The following is a 14,565-nucleotide window of genomic DNA, read 5'->3' on the forward strand; positions in this document are numbered from 1 at the left end:
GCTGCAGCATTGCGCAGATGTCAGCCACTATCTCTCGCGAAAGTCGGAGCCGCCTTTGGCACTGCTGCTCAGACATGTTGAGGTAGCTGACCCTGTGTCTGTGGACCCTGTTTGGGGGGTATCTCCTGCGCCGACGGCCTTCCATGCGCTGGCCCCTTCTGGCCTGTGCATCCTCAGGTGGGGCAGCAGCAGCTTGGCGCAACTGTTGTTGCTGCTGCTGTTGGGCGGCCTCATGTAATATCCAGAAGGGCAGGACAAAAATGGCTCCCATGCTTCTGGTAGATGCCTCAGTTGAGGAAGCGCTCAGTGAAGGTGGCGAGAGGGGTTTCCCAGGAGGTCACACTGGAGATGGTTGTCAGGCTGCAAACTTCCAGAGCTGTGGGTATGCCTTCTGAAAGATCCCCCAGACCTGAGAGAGCAAAGTTATGCCACCTGCAATTAAAGCCTGTTCAAATCTGCCATTTAATGGTTGAGCTGCAGCTGCTACTCCGCAAGCCAGTTGTGCTCCCGCCAGGTTTCAGATGTGTGTTTCCCACCAGGCGTGTTTCACATGGGAAAACGAGTAAACTTGCAAGTGGTTAGGAAAATGGGATTATAGAGGCAATTGAGGGCTTGTTAAGGGCCTTAAGGGCCTATCCCGCCTCCTGGAGGCGGGACGGAGTCGGGACCAGCAGACACGAATTTAGGAAAATTGCGTGGAGGCGGGATGGAGGCGGGTTTGGGCCCGCACGCCAGTTTTGCGATTTTTATCCCCCACACGCCTCCAATCCCGCCTCCCCGGCCCTAGCAAAATCCAGCCCATAGTATTGTAACAATTTAAAAAGGGCTTGTGTGGCCACTTAATGGCTGAGATATCTGTTGTCATTGTGGGAGAGAGAATAGGAACATAGGAACATGAGTAGGCCATTCTGCCTGTTCTACCATCCTATTGGATCACGGCTGATCTGCAACTGAACTCCATTTACCTGCCTTTGCTCCATCTCCCTTGATACCTTTACCTAACAAAAATCTATCAATCCCAGTTTTAAAATTTTCAACACACACATTGTCTGGGTTTGACATTAAAGTGTGGGGCCCAGCTACTGTTTGCTTATGTCTTTGTCTGTAAACAATCCCTTATCAGGTATGGATTAGTTGGCCAGACACCTCAAGCTAATGATGTGCTAATATATGCGCAGTTGCCACTGCGAGAGGAGATGACATTAGTATTCCTAATGGTCGAACATTCAAAAATGAGTTTAGTCATTCAATAGCTAGCCAGGGGTACACTGGAGTAAATTTTGGACTTTCTAGTCAATGGAAATAAAAATTGTGAGAGATGTGAAATGGGCTGCAGATTTTCTGTCACCCACTTATCACAAAAAGTCAAAATCTACCCCACTGTGTCAGTGGTTCTTGGTTTAGCTCATTGGCTGACATAGTGGTGTCAATAGACACTCGTAGCTTTTAGTTGTGAAGATTCCAACATAGAGTCATAGGCCTAGAAATTCAGTATCGCCACGTTTGGGGCGCTACAGCCGGGCGTTCGCTAAATTTAGCGCCCGGCGCAACTTAGCGCCACCTTCGCCGAAATTGAGTTGCATCGCCCCAAGAGGTTGCTGCTGCGCTAAAGCAGGCGATGCACGACTATCATAAGGCGCTAAGCCGGCGAGCCGAGGCGCTAACACCGAGGGCGGGCGCAGCGCAGGTGCGGTGAGTTGCTGATTGAAGGCAGACATGCTGGCGCCGGTCAGCTCTTAAAGGGGGAGGGTGGACTTGTTTGGCTGCCACGCCCTGCACACTGCAGCCCTGAAGCAAGGCCTGACCATTGCTGGATCATCATTTCTACACCCAGGACCATGCAGAAGGCTAGGGAGCGAGCGGAGCGCTTCAGCGAGGGTGCCATGAGGCTATTGGTTGGCGCAGTAGAGCGCAGGCGACCTGTCCTCTTCCCTGACAGTGGGAGGAGGCCGCTTCCCAGCGAATACCGAAAAGCCTGGAGGGAGGTGGCAAACAGGGTGACCACCAACAGCATGGTTGCCAGGACTGCACTTCAATGCAGGAAAAAGTTCAACGACCTCACTCGGGTTGTCAGGGTGAGTACCCTTTCCACTATCCTGTTCATCCCTGCATGTGCACCTCAGTTTCTGGCCAAAGGGACCCGAAAGCCCCAATGCCCAGCCCTCATCCAAGAGCTATGGGACTCTCATGAAAACCACTTGCACATTCAGCACTTTACACACTGTCAGGGCTATTCCACCATGGGAGGCAGTGCAGGCAAGATGAGGGCTTGACACTGTCAGGGCTATTCCACCATGGGAGGCAGTGCAGGCAAGATCAGGGCTTGACACTGTCAGGGCTATTCCACCATGGGAGGCAGTGCAGGCAAGATCAGGGCTTGACACTACTTAGAGGCCGTCCTTTCTCTTGCAGGGCAAGCTGGCCCACAATCGCAGGCAGCAGCGACGGACCGGGGGAAGCCGTCCTGACCTCAAAGAGCTCAGCGACCTGAAGCAGCATGTGGAGCGCATTATGGCAGGCCGGCTGATTGGCCCCGTCGCCGGTGGAGATGCCGACCCTGTTCTGGGCAGCAATGGTAAGGTCATCACCTTTTTGACCTCTCTCTTTCCTCACACCAGCATCCTTTGCCACTATCGAACCAATGCAGTGCATAGCAGCACTTATGCCTCCCTCGCTGCCGCCCTGTCCTCACTCTAAAGCAACTCCTGTGCCTCCCTGCTTTCAGATGCTGATTCGCCAGGTGAGGAGGCGGGCCCTCAAGCTGCCACTGTGACTGATTCGGAATTCGAGGAGGAGGAAGAGGAAGCCAGCCCATCAGTGCCACCCTCAGCCGAGGCAGCCCATGGCCATGATGGGGACACGTTTTCCCTGGAGGGGAGCAGGGGGGAAGGGCCTGAGGAGAGTGAAGCTCCGGGGCCCAGCGGGCTGCAGCAACGCGGGAGGGGTGGGGAAGCTCGGCGGCCTTCTCCCCGGAGGGTGAGTGCAGCCTCCAGTCCTGCTACAGTGAGCGCAGAGGAGGTGCGGCTCCTTGGTGAAATGGGCGCCCAGGCTGAGCGCAGGCACACTGAGCTCATGGCTGCAGTGGCAAGGATGACTGACTCCATAGAGTCACTGGCAAGGAGTGCTCAGGAATTTAGGGCAGCACAGGCCAGGAGTCTGCAAGAATTCAGTGCAGCACAGGCAAGGAGTCTGCAGGACTTTGCGGCAGCACAGGCTAGGGGTCAGCAGGACTTTGTTGCATCATAGGCGGCTTCCAGCCAAGTGCTCAGTCGTGCCGTGCATTCACTGGCTGGTCTGATGCAGACACAGATCAGGGCCACACGGGCACTAACTACTGCCACCCTCACTGGATCAGCCAGGCATCGCTGGGGCCCTCGCCGCGCCGCAGCAGCCCAGCAGTCTGTGCTTCAGCAGATTGCTGCACATGCTGCAGTGCTGGCCCGTGCGAGTGCCAGTGTATCAGCCGACCAGGGAGTGCCTGTGCTCTGTCAGGTTGGCAGCATTCCTGCAGCCAACACTGTCACTCCTCCACTGCAGCTGCCACCACCCGTAGGACAGACTGCTGCTGCCCAAGCAGAGTTGGAGCAGTCCGCAGCCGGCCCTCCAGGCCCAGAGCTGGTCGAGGCCGTCCACCAAGGGCATCTGCCGTCTCACCATCTGACCCTCAGCAGCCTTCCCCCAGCCTTGCTGCAGCCACTGGGGTCCCATTGAGGAGGAGCTGCAGGGCGGGAAGGGGCCATTCGCGGAAGCGAGGCGGATCACCCTCACAGGGGAAAAAGTAGAAGATGTGGCCAAATGTTGTGTTTATATATGAAGGCCGGGAATGTTTTTTTTATATATGAAGGCCGAGACTGTTGTGTTTGTTTTTTATGAAGGCCGAGACTGTTGTGTTCGTTTTTTATATGAAGGCCGAGGATCATGGTCATTTTTGTTTAACTGTTTTTTTCATTTTCTGAAGGTTGTGAGAGCCGGTTATGCCTCTGACTGTTTTTTGGGGGGTTTATCTGAATTAGTTTGTCAAGCGGGAAGGGCACAGAGTTTGCACAGTAAAAAATGTTCTTTAATCACATTGCCCATGTTTGCACTTTGAACTATTTGTTGCCTTGACCGGCTGAGGGCTTGCGGAGTGGCTCCATTCATGTTCTTTCATTGGCACAAGCCATTCCCTGAGAGGGGGCCTAGAACCGAGTTGCAATAAGCCGCCGATGGACGGCCCTTGCACTTTGTGCCTCCCTCCCGTCTTGGTGCTCCTCCTCCTCCTCCTCCTCCTCCTCCTCCTCTGGTGGTCCTCCAATGTCTGCTGGCAGTGGCTGAGTCCTGAGGATAGCCAGGTTGTGCAGCATGCAGCACACTACAACGAAATGGGAGACTCACTTAGGCGAGTACTGTAGGGCTCCTCCGGAACAGTCCAGACAGCGGAACCATTGCTTGAGCACGCCGATTGTGTGCTCAATGATGTTCCTGGTAGCTTGATGGCTGTCATTGTATCGCTCTTCAGCGGGGCTGCTGGGCGCACGGAGCGGAGTCATCAGCCAGGTGCACAAAGGATAGCCTTTGTCCCCGAGAAGCCATCCTCGTGGGTGAGCCTGGGCTTCGAAAATGTCTGCCACAGAAGTCTGGTGCAGGATGAAGGCATCGTGGTTGCTGTCTGAAAAGCGGGCATTGACAGCTAGTATGAGCTGCCTGTGGTCACACACCAACTGGACGTTGAGCGAATGGTAGCCCTTCCGGTTGCGGTAATCCTCGGCATTCTCTAGAGGTGCCGCAAAGCCACATGCGTGCAGTCAATGGCACCCTGGACCATGGGGAAGCCCGCTATTCCTCCAAATCCCATTGCACACTCTTGCTGCTTGTCCAGGGTCATGGGGAAGGAGATGTACTGACGTCTCCTTCTGAAAAGGGCATTGGTCACCTGGCAGATGCAGCAATGTACCGCGAACTGGGAGATGTTGGCAATGTCCCCAGTAGCGGATTGGAAGGAGCTGGTGGCATAGAAATTGAGAGCCACCATCACCTTCACTGCCACCGACAGAGATGTCCTGCTCCTCAGCTGTGGCTGCAGATCTGTGCGAAGCAGGTGGCAGATCTCAGTGACCACCTCCTTTCTGAATTGCAGCCTCCGAACACACTGCTTCTCAGACATGTTCAGATATGAGAACTGCTGGCGGTATACCCTGGGTGGGTAAGGCCTCCTGTGCCGACGCCTGTTGGCCCTTCTCCGTCTGGCCATGACTGGTACTCTCTCACGGCGTCTCTGAGCCCTTTGAATGCAATGCAGTAAGCCAACGTTTCCACCCATTGCAGCCCCCATTATATGTGGTGACTCAAGGCTATGGCACTGAAAGTGAAATCCAAGTGCAAAGCTCTGGCCTGAAGCCAGAAGTGCCTGTGCGAGCGTTGAGTCAAAGCAGAAAGCTCTCTCCCTTTGTCTCTCTCCAAATATCCGTCTCTCACACAGAAGGATTGCCACAAAATGGCTGCCAGTTATATTGCAGGAGGAGTCCCCTTTAAATAGTGCCCCCCGCGCCCCGCAGCGACTGGGAACCGTTCCCCTATACCAGTCGCTGGGGGCGCCAGGCGCACAGAAGGGCGGCGCCACTGAAGTTCCGGTTTGGGGCGCACCAATGGCGTTGCACCATGAAATGACGTCAAGATCTGCGCGCGCAGCTGAGCGGGCGCTGCGGTTTTGCGCCACCGCTAAATCTTGAGTGAAGTTAGCGAGAGGCACTAACAACTGAATTTCTAGGCCTGAGTGTCTCCGCTTCCACCACTTCCGTCGGCAGCGAGTTCCAGGTCCTCACCACTCGCTGCGTAAAACATTTTTTCCTCACGTCCCCCCTGTATCTCTTGCCCAAAACCTTAAATCTGTGTCCCCTAGTCCATGTACCATCAATTAGTGGGAACAGCCTTTCCCCGTCTAGCCTACCCAAACCCGTCATAATCTTGTACACCTCTATCTAATCACCCCTCAACCTCCTTTGCCCTAATGAAAACAAATCCAGTTTCTCCAACCTGTCCTTGTAGCTAAGATCCCCCAATCCCCGGAACCATTCTGGTAAATCTCCTCTGCACCCTCTCAAGTGCCTTCACATCCTTCCTAAAGTGTAGTGACCAGAACTGGACACAATACTCCAGTTGTGGCCTAACCAGCGCTTTATAAAGATTCAGAATAACTTCTCTACTTTTGTACTCAATACCTCTATTTATGAAGTCCAAGATCCCATATACTTTGTTAACCACTCTCTCAATATGTCCTGCCACCTTCAGGGACCTATGCACATTAACTCCCAGGTCCCTCTGTCCCTGCACACTCTTTAAAACTGTGCCATTAAGTGTATATTGCCTCTCCCTGTTCCTTCTGCCAAAATGCATCACCTCGCACTTCTCTGTATTAAATTCCATGTGCCACTTGTCTGCCCATTCTGCTAGCCTTTCTATGTCCTGTTGCAGTCAATTAGTATCATCCTCACTGTTTGCCACACCCCCAAGTTTGGTGTCATCGGCAAATTTAGAAATTCTACTCGGTATTCCAATATCCAGGTCATTTATATGTATCAAAAAAAGAAGTGGCCCCAGCACTGACCCTTGGGGAACACCACTGTCTACCATCCTCCACTCTGAAAAACAGCCATTTACCACAACTCACTGTTTTCTGTCCTTAAGCCAATTCCTTATCCAAGCTGCCACTGACCCACCTATTCCATGAACCTCAATTTTGTTAATCAGCCTTCTATGTGGTACTTTGTCAAACACCTTCCGAAAATCCATGTAGACAACATCCACTGCATTCCCTTCATCAATCCTCTCTGTTACTTCATCAAAAAGTTCAATTAGAATAGTCAAACACAATTTGCCTTTTACAAATCCGTGTTGGCTCTCCTTAATTAGCTTAAACATCTCCAAGTGCCCGTTAATTTTTTCCTTGAATATTATTTCTAAAACTTTACCCACCACTGATGTTAAACTGACCGGCTTGTAGTTACTAGGATTGTCCTTACACCCTTTCTTGAACAATGGGGTCACATTTGCCACTTTCCAATCCTCAGGCACCTTCCCCGCATCTAGGGAAGATTGGAAAATGATGGTAAGCCCTTCCGCTATCTCCTCCCCCAATTCCCTTAGCAACCTGGGATGCAAGCCATCTGGACCAGGCGACTTATCCACTCTAAGCATACCCAACCTTTCTAGTACATCCTTCCTATCAATTTTTGCCCCTTCCATTGCTTCTACCTTTTCCACTTCTACCGATATTTTGTCAGCATCCACTTCCTTAGTAAACACCGATACAAACACATGCACTGCACCTCTCAGCATATATCACCTTCTTTGTCCCCAATAGGCCCCACCCTGCCTCTTACTACCCGCTTACTGTTTACATGCCGGGCGAAGATTTTTGGATTCCCTTTTATGTTAGCTGGCATTCTACTCTCATATTCTCTCTTTGACAATCTTATTTTCATCTTCACTTGCCCTCTCAACTGATTGCATTTGGCCTGGTTCTCCCTTGAAGAATTCACCTGAAGCTCCATGTCATGGCTGAACTGTCACTCCACACAGTAAAAGGAATCTAAGGATATTGAAATGACCCACTCTATTGGACTCAGAAAACCTATGAAGATATCAGTGAATAATTGTTGTTGTTGAATAATGTGGTTCTGAAATTGCCTGAGGGTTTTCCTGTCGCAACTCCCGTGGGAGACCTGCAGAACCCCCAAAAAAGCAGCAGGCCGCCAGGTGTAACGTGGTTACACGGGTTCACTGCCTCTCTTGCAGGGCTCTACCAGTCTTCCGCTGGAGTTATGGCGGGAGACCCAGTGAAATTTGAGGGTCTGTATTGCTATCTAATCTTATGAAACTTGCACCTGTTTAAGACCTCAGGTCATCCCAAAGGGCTTCACAGCCAATGAAGTACTTTTGAAGTGTAGTCACTGTTGTAATGTAGAAAACGCAGCAACCAATGTGCGCACAGCAAGGTCCCACATATAGAAATAACATAAATTAGCCAATAATCTGTTTTTAGTGATGTTGGTTGAGGGGCAAATATTGTCCTGGACACTGAAAGAACTCCCTTTCTCTTCCTAGTGCCTTGGGATCATTTACATCTACCTGAGAGGGCAGAGAGGGCCGCAATTTAATATCTCATCCAAAAGATAGCAACTCCAACACACCACAATCCTTCAGTACTGCATTGGAATGTCTACCTAGATCTTGTCCCTGGAGTGGGACTTGAACCTTCTGACTCAGAGGCGAGGTTGAACCACTGATGACACAGTGGGAAGGAAAAAGAGGGAAAGCTGAGGGAGAATAGGACCCGTCTATAAGACAACCGCATACTTATTTTTTCCTCCCAGACAGGGACCTAACTTACTGGTCTTATATATGAATATCTAAAAGAAGGCATTTTTGGAGTGTCAGCATAGACTATGCAGTGAAGTCTCTGGATTGGAACTTGAACACATAAGCTTCCGACTCAGAGATGAGAGTGCTACCATTGCGGGAACAGTAACATGGTGGTTATGTTACTGGACTAGTAATCCAGAGGCCTGGACTAATGATCCAGGGATGTGGATTTAAATTCCCCACCACGGCAGCTGTGGAATTTAAATTCAGTTAATTAAATAAATCTGGAATAAAAAGCTTCAGGTCAAGCATGGGCAAGGAAACCTCCTGCTGATTATCACCTACCGCCCTCCCTCAGCTGATGAATCAGTACTCCATGTTGAACAACACTTGGAAGAAGCACTGAGGGTAGTGAGGTAACAGAATGTACTCTGGGTGGGGGTCTCCAATGTCCATCACCAAGAGTGGCTCGGTAGCACCACTACTGACCGAAATGGCCGACTCCTGAAGGATATATTTGCCAGACTGGGCCTGCGGCAGTAATGAGAGAACCAACATGAGGGAAAAACCTACTTGACCTTGTCCTCACTAATCTACCTGTCGCAGATGTATCTGTCCATGACAACATTGGTAGTAGTGACCACCGCATAGTCCTTGTGGAGACAAAGTCCTGTCTTCACACTGAGGACACCCTCCATCATGTTGTGTGGCACTACCAGCGTGCTAAATGGGATAGATTCAGAACAGATCTAGCAGCTCAAAACTGGGCATCCACGAGGCTCTGTGGGCCATCAGCAGCAGCAGAATTGTATTCCACCACAATCTGTACCCTCATGGCCCGGCATATCCCTCACTCTACCATTACCTCCAAGCCAGGGGACCAACCCTGGTTCAAGGAGGAGTGCAGAAGAACATGCCAGGAGCAGCACCAGGCATACCTAAAAATGAGGTGCCAACCTGAGGAAGCTGCAACACAGGGCTACATGCATGCTAAAAAGTGGAAGCAGCATGCTATAGACAGAGCTAAGCGATCCCACAACCAACGGATCAGATCAAAGCTCTGCAGTCCTGCCACATCCAGTCGTGAATGGTGGTGGACAATTAAACAACTAACGGGAGGAGGAGGCTCCATGAATATCCCATCATCAATGATGGCGGAGCCCAGCACGTGAGTGCAAAAGACAAGGCTGAAGCATTTGCAGCCATCTTCAGCCAGAAGTGCCGAGTGGATGATTCATATTGGCCTCCTCCTGACGTTCCCACCATCACAGAAGCCAGTCTTCAGCCAATTCGATTCACTCCACATGATATCAAGAAACGGCTGAGCGCACTGGATACAGCAAAGGCTATGGGCCCCGACAACATCCTGGCAATCGTGCTGAAGACTTGTGCTCCAGAACTAGCCACGCCTCTAGCCAAGCTGTTCCAGTACAGCTACAACACTGGCATCTATCTGACAACGTGGAAAACTGCCCAGGTATGTCCTGTCCACAAAAAGCAGGACAAATCCAACCCAGCCAATTACCGCTCCATCAGGCTACTCTCAATCATCAGCAAAGTGATGGAAGGTGTTATCGACAGTACTATCAAACAACACTTACTCACCAATACCTGCTCACCAATGCAAGTTTGGGTTCCACCAGGACCACTCGGCTACAGTCCTTATTACAGCCTTGGTCCAAACATGGACAAAAGAGCTGAATTCCAGAGGTGAGGTGAGAGTGACTGCCCTTGACATCAAGGCAGCATTTGGCCAAGTGTGGCATCAAGAAGCCCTAGTAAAATTGAAGTCAATGGAAATCAGGGGGGAAACTCTCCATTGGCTGGAGTCATATCTAGCACAAAGGAAGATGGTTGTAGTTGTCCTAGGCCCAACCATCTTCAGCTACTTCATCAATGACCTTCCCTGCATCATAAGGTCAGAAGTGGGGATGTTCGTTGATGATTGCAGTGTTCAGTTCCATTCACAACTCCCCAGATAATGAAGCAGTCCATGCCCGCATGCAGCAAGACCTGGTCAACATTCAGGCTTGGGCTGATAAATGGCAAGTAAAATTTGCACCACACAAGTGCCAGGCAATGACTATCTCCAACAAGAGAGAGTCTAACCACCACCCCTTGACATTCAACGGCATTACCATTGCCGAATCCCCCACCATCAACATCCTGAGGGTAACCATTGCCCAGAAACTTAACTGGACCAGCCACATAAATACTGTGGCAACAAGAGCAGGTCAGAGGCTCGGTATTCTGCAGCGAGTGTCTCACCTCCTGACTCCGCAAAGCCTTTCCACTATCTAAAAAGCACAAGTTAGGAGTGTGATGGAATACTCTCCACTTGCCTGGATGAGTGCAGCTCCAACATCACTCAAGAAGCTCAACACCATCCAGGACAAAGCAGCCCGCTTGATCGGCACCCCATCCACCACCTTAAACATTCACTCCCTCCACCACCAGCGTACCGTGGCTGCAGCATGTGCCATCTACAAGATGCACTGCAGCAACTCGCCAAGGCTTCTTCACAGCACCTCCCAAACCCACGACCTCTACTACCTGGAAGGGCAAGGGCAGCTGGCACATGGGAACACCATCACCTCCATGCTCCTCTCCAAGTCACACACCATCCTGACTTGGAAGTATATCGCCGTTCCTTCATCGTCGCTGGGTCAAAATCCTGGAACTCCCTCCCTAACAGCACTGTGGGAGTTCCTTCACCACATGGACTGCAGCAGCTCAAGAAGGTGGCTCACCACCACCTTCTCGAGGGCAACTAGGGATGGGCAATAAATGCTGGCCTTGCCGGCGACGCCCACATCCCAGGAACGAACAAAGAAAAAACCAAGGCTGATACCTATTTATTTTTCCTTCTGCAGAAATGTAATTTTTAATATAAATCTGATGCATATCTGATTTCCTACTTTACAACAGTGACTACACTCAAAAATACTTAATTGGCTGTTAAGCACTTTGGAACGCACGGTGGTCGTGAAAGGCGCTATATAAATGCAAGTCTTTCCTTCTTTCATATAGTTTCTTGCCTCAGCTGCACAGTCTGGCAGTATGGAGATTTTTGCCACCGTAGTGAGATCTAGAGTACACGGTACATAGGCTGTATAATTTCTTGTGTATAACCTAGCAGTAAAAGGGCTCATTTTTTGCTGCACAACAATGCTCTCAGAGATATCTTGTGTATAAAGGAAGCGTGGATCTGCCCAAAGAAGCTGACTGTTACACTGCACCGACAGGTATTGTTGCAGTAAAGAGAATTGGGAAGTAGCCTGAATCATAAGACATAAAGAAAGAAAGACTTGCTTTTATATAGCGCCTTTCAAGACCTCAGAATGTCCCAAAGCACTTCACAGCCAATGAAGTACTTTTGAAGTGGAGTCACTGTTGTAATGTAGGAAACGTGGCAGCCAATTTGCACACAGCAAGATTCCACGAACAGCAATATGATAATGACCAGAATATCTTTTTTTATAACAACAGAAAATGCTGGAAAAACTCAGCAGGTCAGGCAACATCCGTGGAGAGAAATTTGAGTTGACGTTTCGGGTTTGACCCTTCTTCAAAACTGGAGAGAAAAGGAACTAGATCGAAGGCAGGGCTGCGATCGGACAAAAGAATAAAAGAACCAAAAGAAGTAAAAGAGATTAGAAGCTAGACGAGATGGTAATAGGCTGGGATTAGGTGTAAAGTGTACTGGCAGGATTTCCAACATCTGCAGTATTTTGCTATCATATCTTTTTTTATGTTGGGTGAGGGATAAATATCGGCCAGGACACCGGGGAAAACTGCCCTGCTCTTCTTCCAAATGGTGCCGTGGGATCTTTTACATTCACCGAAGAGAGCAGTCGGGGTCTGGGTTTAGTGTCTCATCCGACATTGCAGCACTCCCTCAGCACTGCACTGGAGAGTCAGCCTAGGTTTTGGCACTCAAGTCTCTGGAGGGTGGCTAGAAGTCACGACCTTCTGACTCCGAGGCAAGAGTGCTACCCAGCTGATCCATCGCTGACACCTTAACAGCAGAAGTTTTAGTGAATAATCTACACCCGAAACAAGGATCTTGCTTTCTCTTTCAGAGATTCTCCTTAAGTGGCCCGGTGTCAAATTTTGTTTGCTGACGCTCCTGTGAAGTGCCTTGGGAGATTTTACTACGTTAAAAGCGCTATATAAATACAAGTTGTTTTTGTTGTTGTTGATGATGCCAAGTGGCCAGGTGATTTATGTAAGGGAGATTGATCGAAGTCAAAGGGATGCAGGCAACTTCATTGTGCTTATAGGCTATTCACTGAATGTGTCCAGTCAATATAAAGCTGATTTAAACAGGGCTAATCAAATCCTGGGCAGCATCCCGAGGGAATTTCATTACGTCAAAGCAGATTATTGGTATTGCCAGACTTTGAATATTCTGTGCAGTTTTAGGCACCTTAGCCTAGAAATTGGTTCGCGCCGACTTCAGGCACGAAGCTAAGGGTGGCCACGGACCGCCGCGCGCAGGAGCACCAATTAAAACTGTCGCTGTTGCGTCAGCAGGATGCGGTGAGCTTGAAGAGGACTAAAGTCGGCCAGCAGCTTTAGCAGCATCCATCTCATTGTGAGTCTGGGGAGGGGGGGATGGAGATTGGCTAGCGGACGGGGTGGGGGCAGTGAGCGGTGGACGGCAGCGGCCCAGAATTTTAATATGCAGCGCTTCTGCTCCTCCTTGCCCCACATTCAGATAAGTTTTTACTTACCGTTTTTGGTGGCAGCCTCCAGTAGTCCATCGAAAGTCTGCTGGTTTGGCCGCTGTAAGCCTGAGAGATCTAACAGCAGCACGTTAAGGCCAGTCGGGAGAGAATTTTGTAAATAGGCCTAAAATGAGTGTTCAGATTTCGAACTGGATAAGCAATGATCCTAACACCTATTTCAGGCGGGCGCCCGAGCCAATATGGCGTGTGGCGCATAACTGGCGCAGAATGATCGCCATATTGGACCCTTCAGTGCCCGTTTTCACTTGACAAACAGGCGCTGCATGATCTAATTTCTAGGCCCCTAAATTCCAAATCAATGTGTTTGGTAAGTGTTAAAAGAGCAGTGGAAAAAGATGACCCTGAGACTTGGAGCTCAGAGTTATCGGAAAAAGACTGACAGAGCTGAAGCTGTTTTCCTTGGAGAATGATGAGAGGCAAGAAAAGGGAGAAAGTCGATAAAGTGGATTGTGATCATACAGCTGGAGGCCATGAGGATAAAACATGAGGCTTTTAGTGAGACTCGAGATTGGAAGAAATAATTAGTCTGGAAATGACTGCTTGCCGTGTTAGCTTTAACACATTGGGATCAAATTCCTTTCTCTGACAATTTTAACAGAAGCTTTAACCTGTTTATTTGAAATGGTTTAATGCCTCTGTTAAGATAAGGGACAGAGAATATCATACAAACTCAGTAAGTTATACTGTAGCGGTTCGTGTAGGTCGCCACTAAATAAGAGAGCTTGACTTCAACGAACTATTAACAAGTTGTTTATTTACAGGAACAGGCTAATTACAGCAGGTAAGATAGCAGGTAAGATGGCTGACTGTAGGAGCACCGAGGTGTAGGTCTTGTCCCAGCGGGGACTCCACAAGGACTGAGTTCGCAGTCCTGTAGGGAGCGTGATGACATCATCACGCTTTGCTGTGTGTTCCCGCGCTTTGGGCGTCACGTGACTGCGTCGTGACGTCAGCACGTTCGCGTGCGCTTAGGCGGTCATGTGACCTGTGCCGTTGCATCGGTGCATCTCCCCGGTACGGAGGCTGGCCGTTGAGGCCGAGGTCGCGAGGCCAGGCTGTGCCGGTGCTTGCCGCGGGAGCGGGAGATCGCGTCGCTCCCGTCGGCTGGCCGATGTGGCCGAAGTCGCGGTAGGCCGGGCTGTGCCGGCGGCCGTCTTGGAAGACCGAGTCGGGCCGGCGGCCGGCGCGCATGCGTCACGTGATGCGTGACATCAGCGCGTTAGGTCGCCTCTTAAAGGGGCAATGGCCCCAACAGGTAAGTTAAAAGGGCAACGGCCCCAAAAGGTAAGTTAAACATACAGTAAGTTAAAGGGAATTATGTGTCTCAATGTAAGGGACAACCAGTGGTACTGCCACAATACACTGATATCACAAACAGGTGTTCCTACACGAATCCTTTTCCCATTGAGTATTGGATATGTGAAATTGACTTCCACCATTTGGAAATTCAATCTATTCCTGGTAAATCAAAGTT

This window comes from Somniosus microcephalus, chromosome 9 (genome assembly GCF_052327205.1).
Source record: "Somniosus microcephalus isolate GS21.2 chromosome 9, FLI_Smic_1.0, whole genome shotgun sequence".
NCBI lineage: Eukaryota > Metazoa > Chordata > Chondrichthyes > Squaliformes > Somniosidae > Somniosus > Somniosus microcephalus.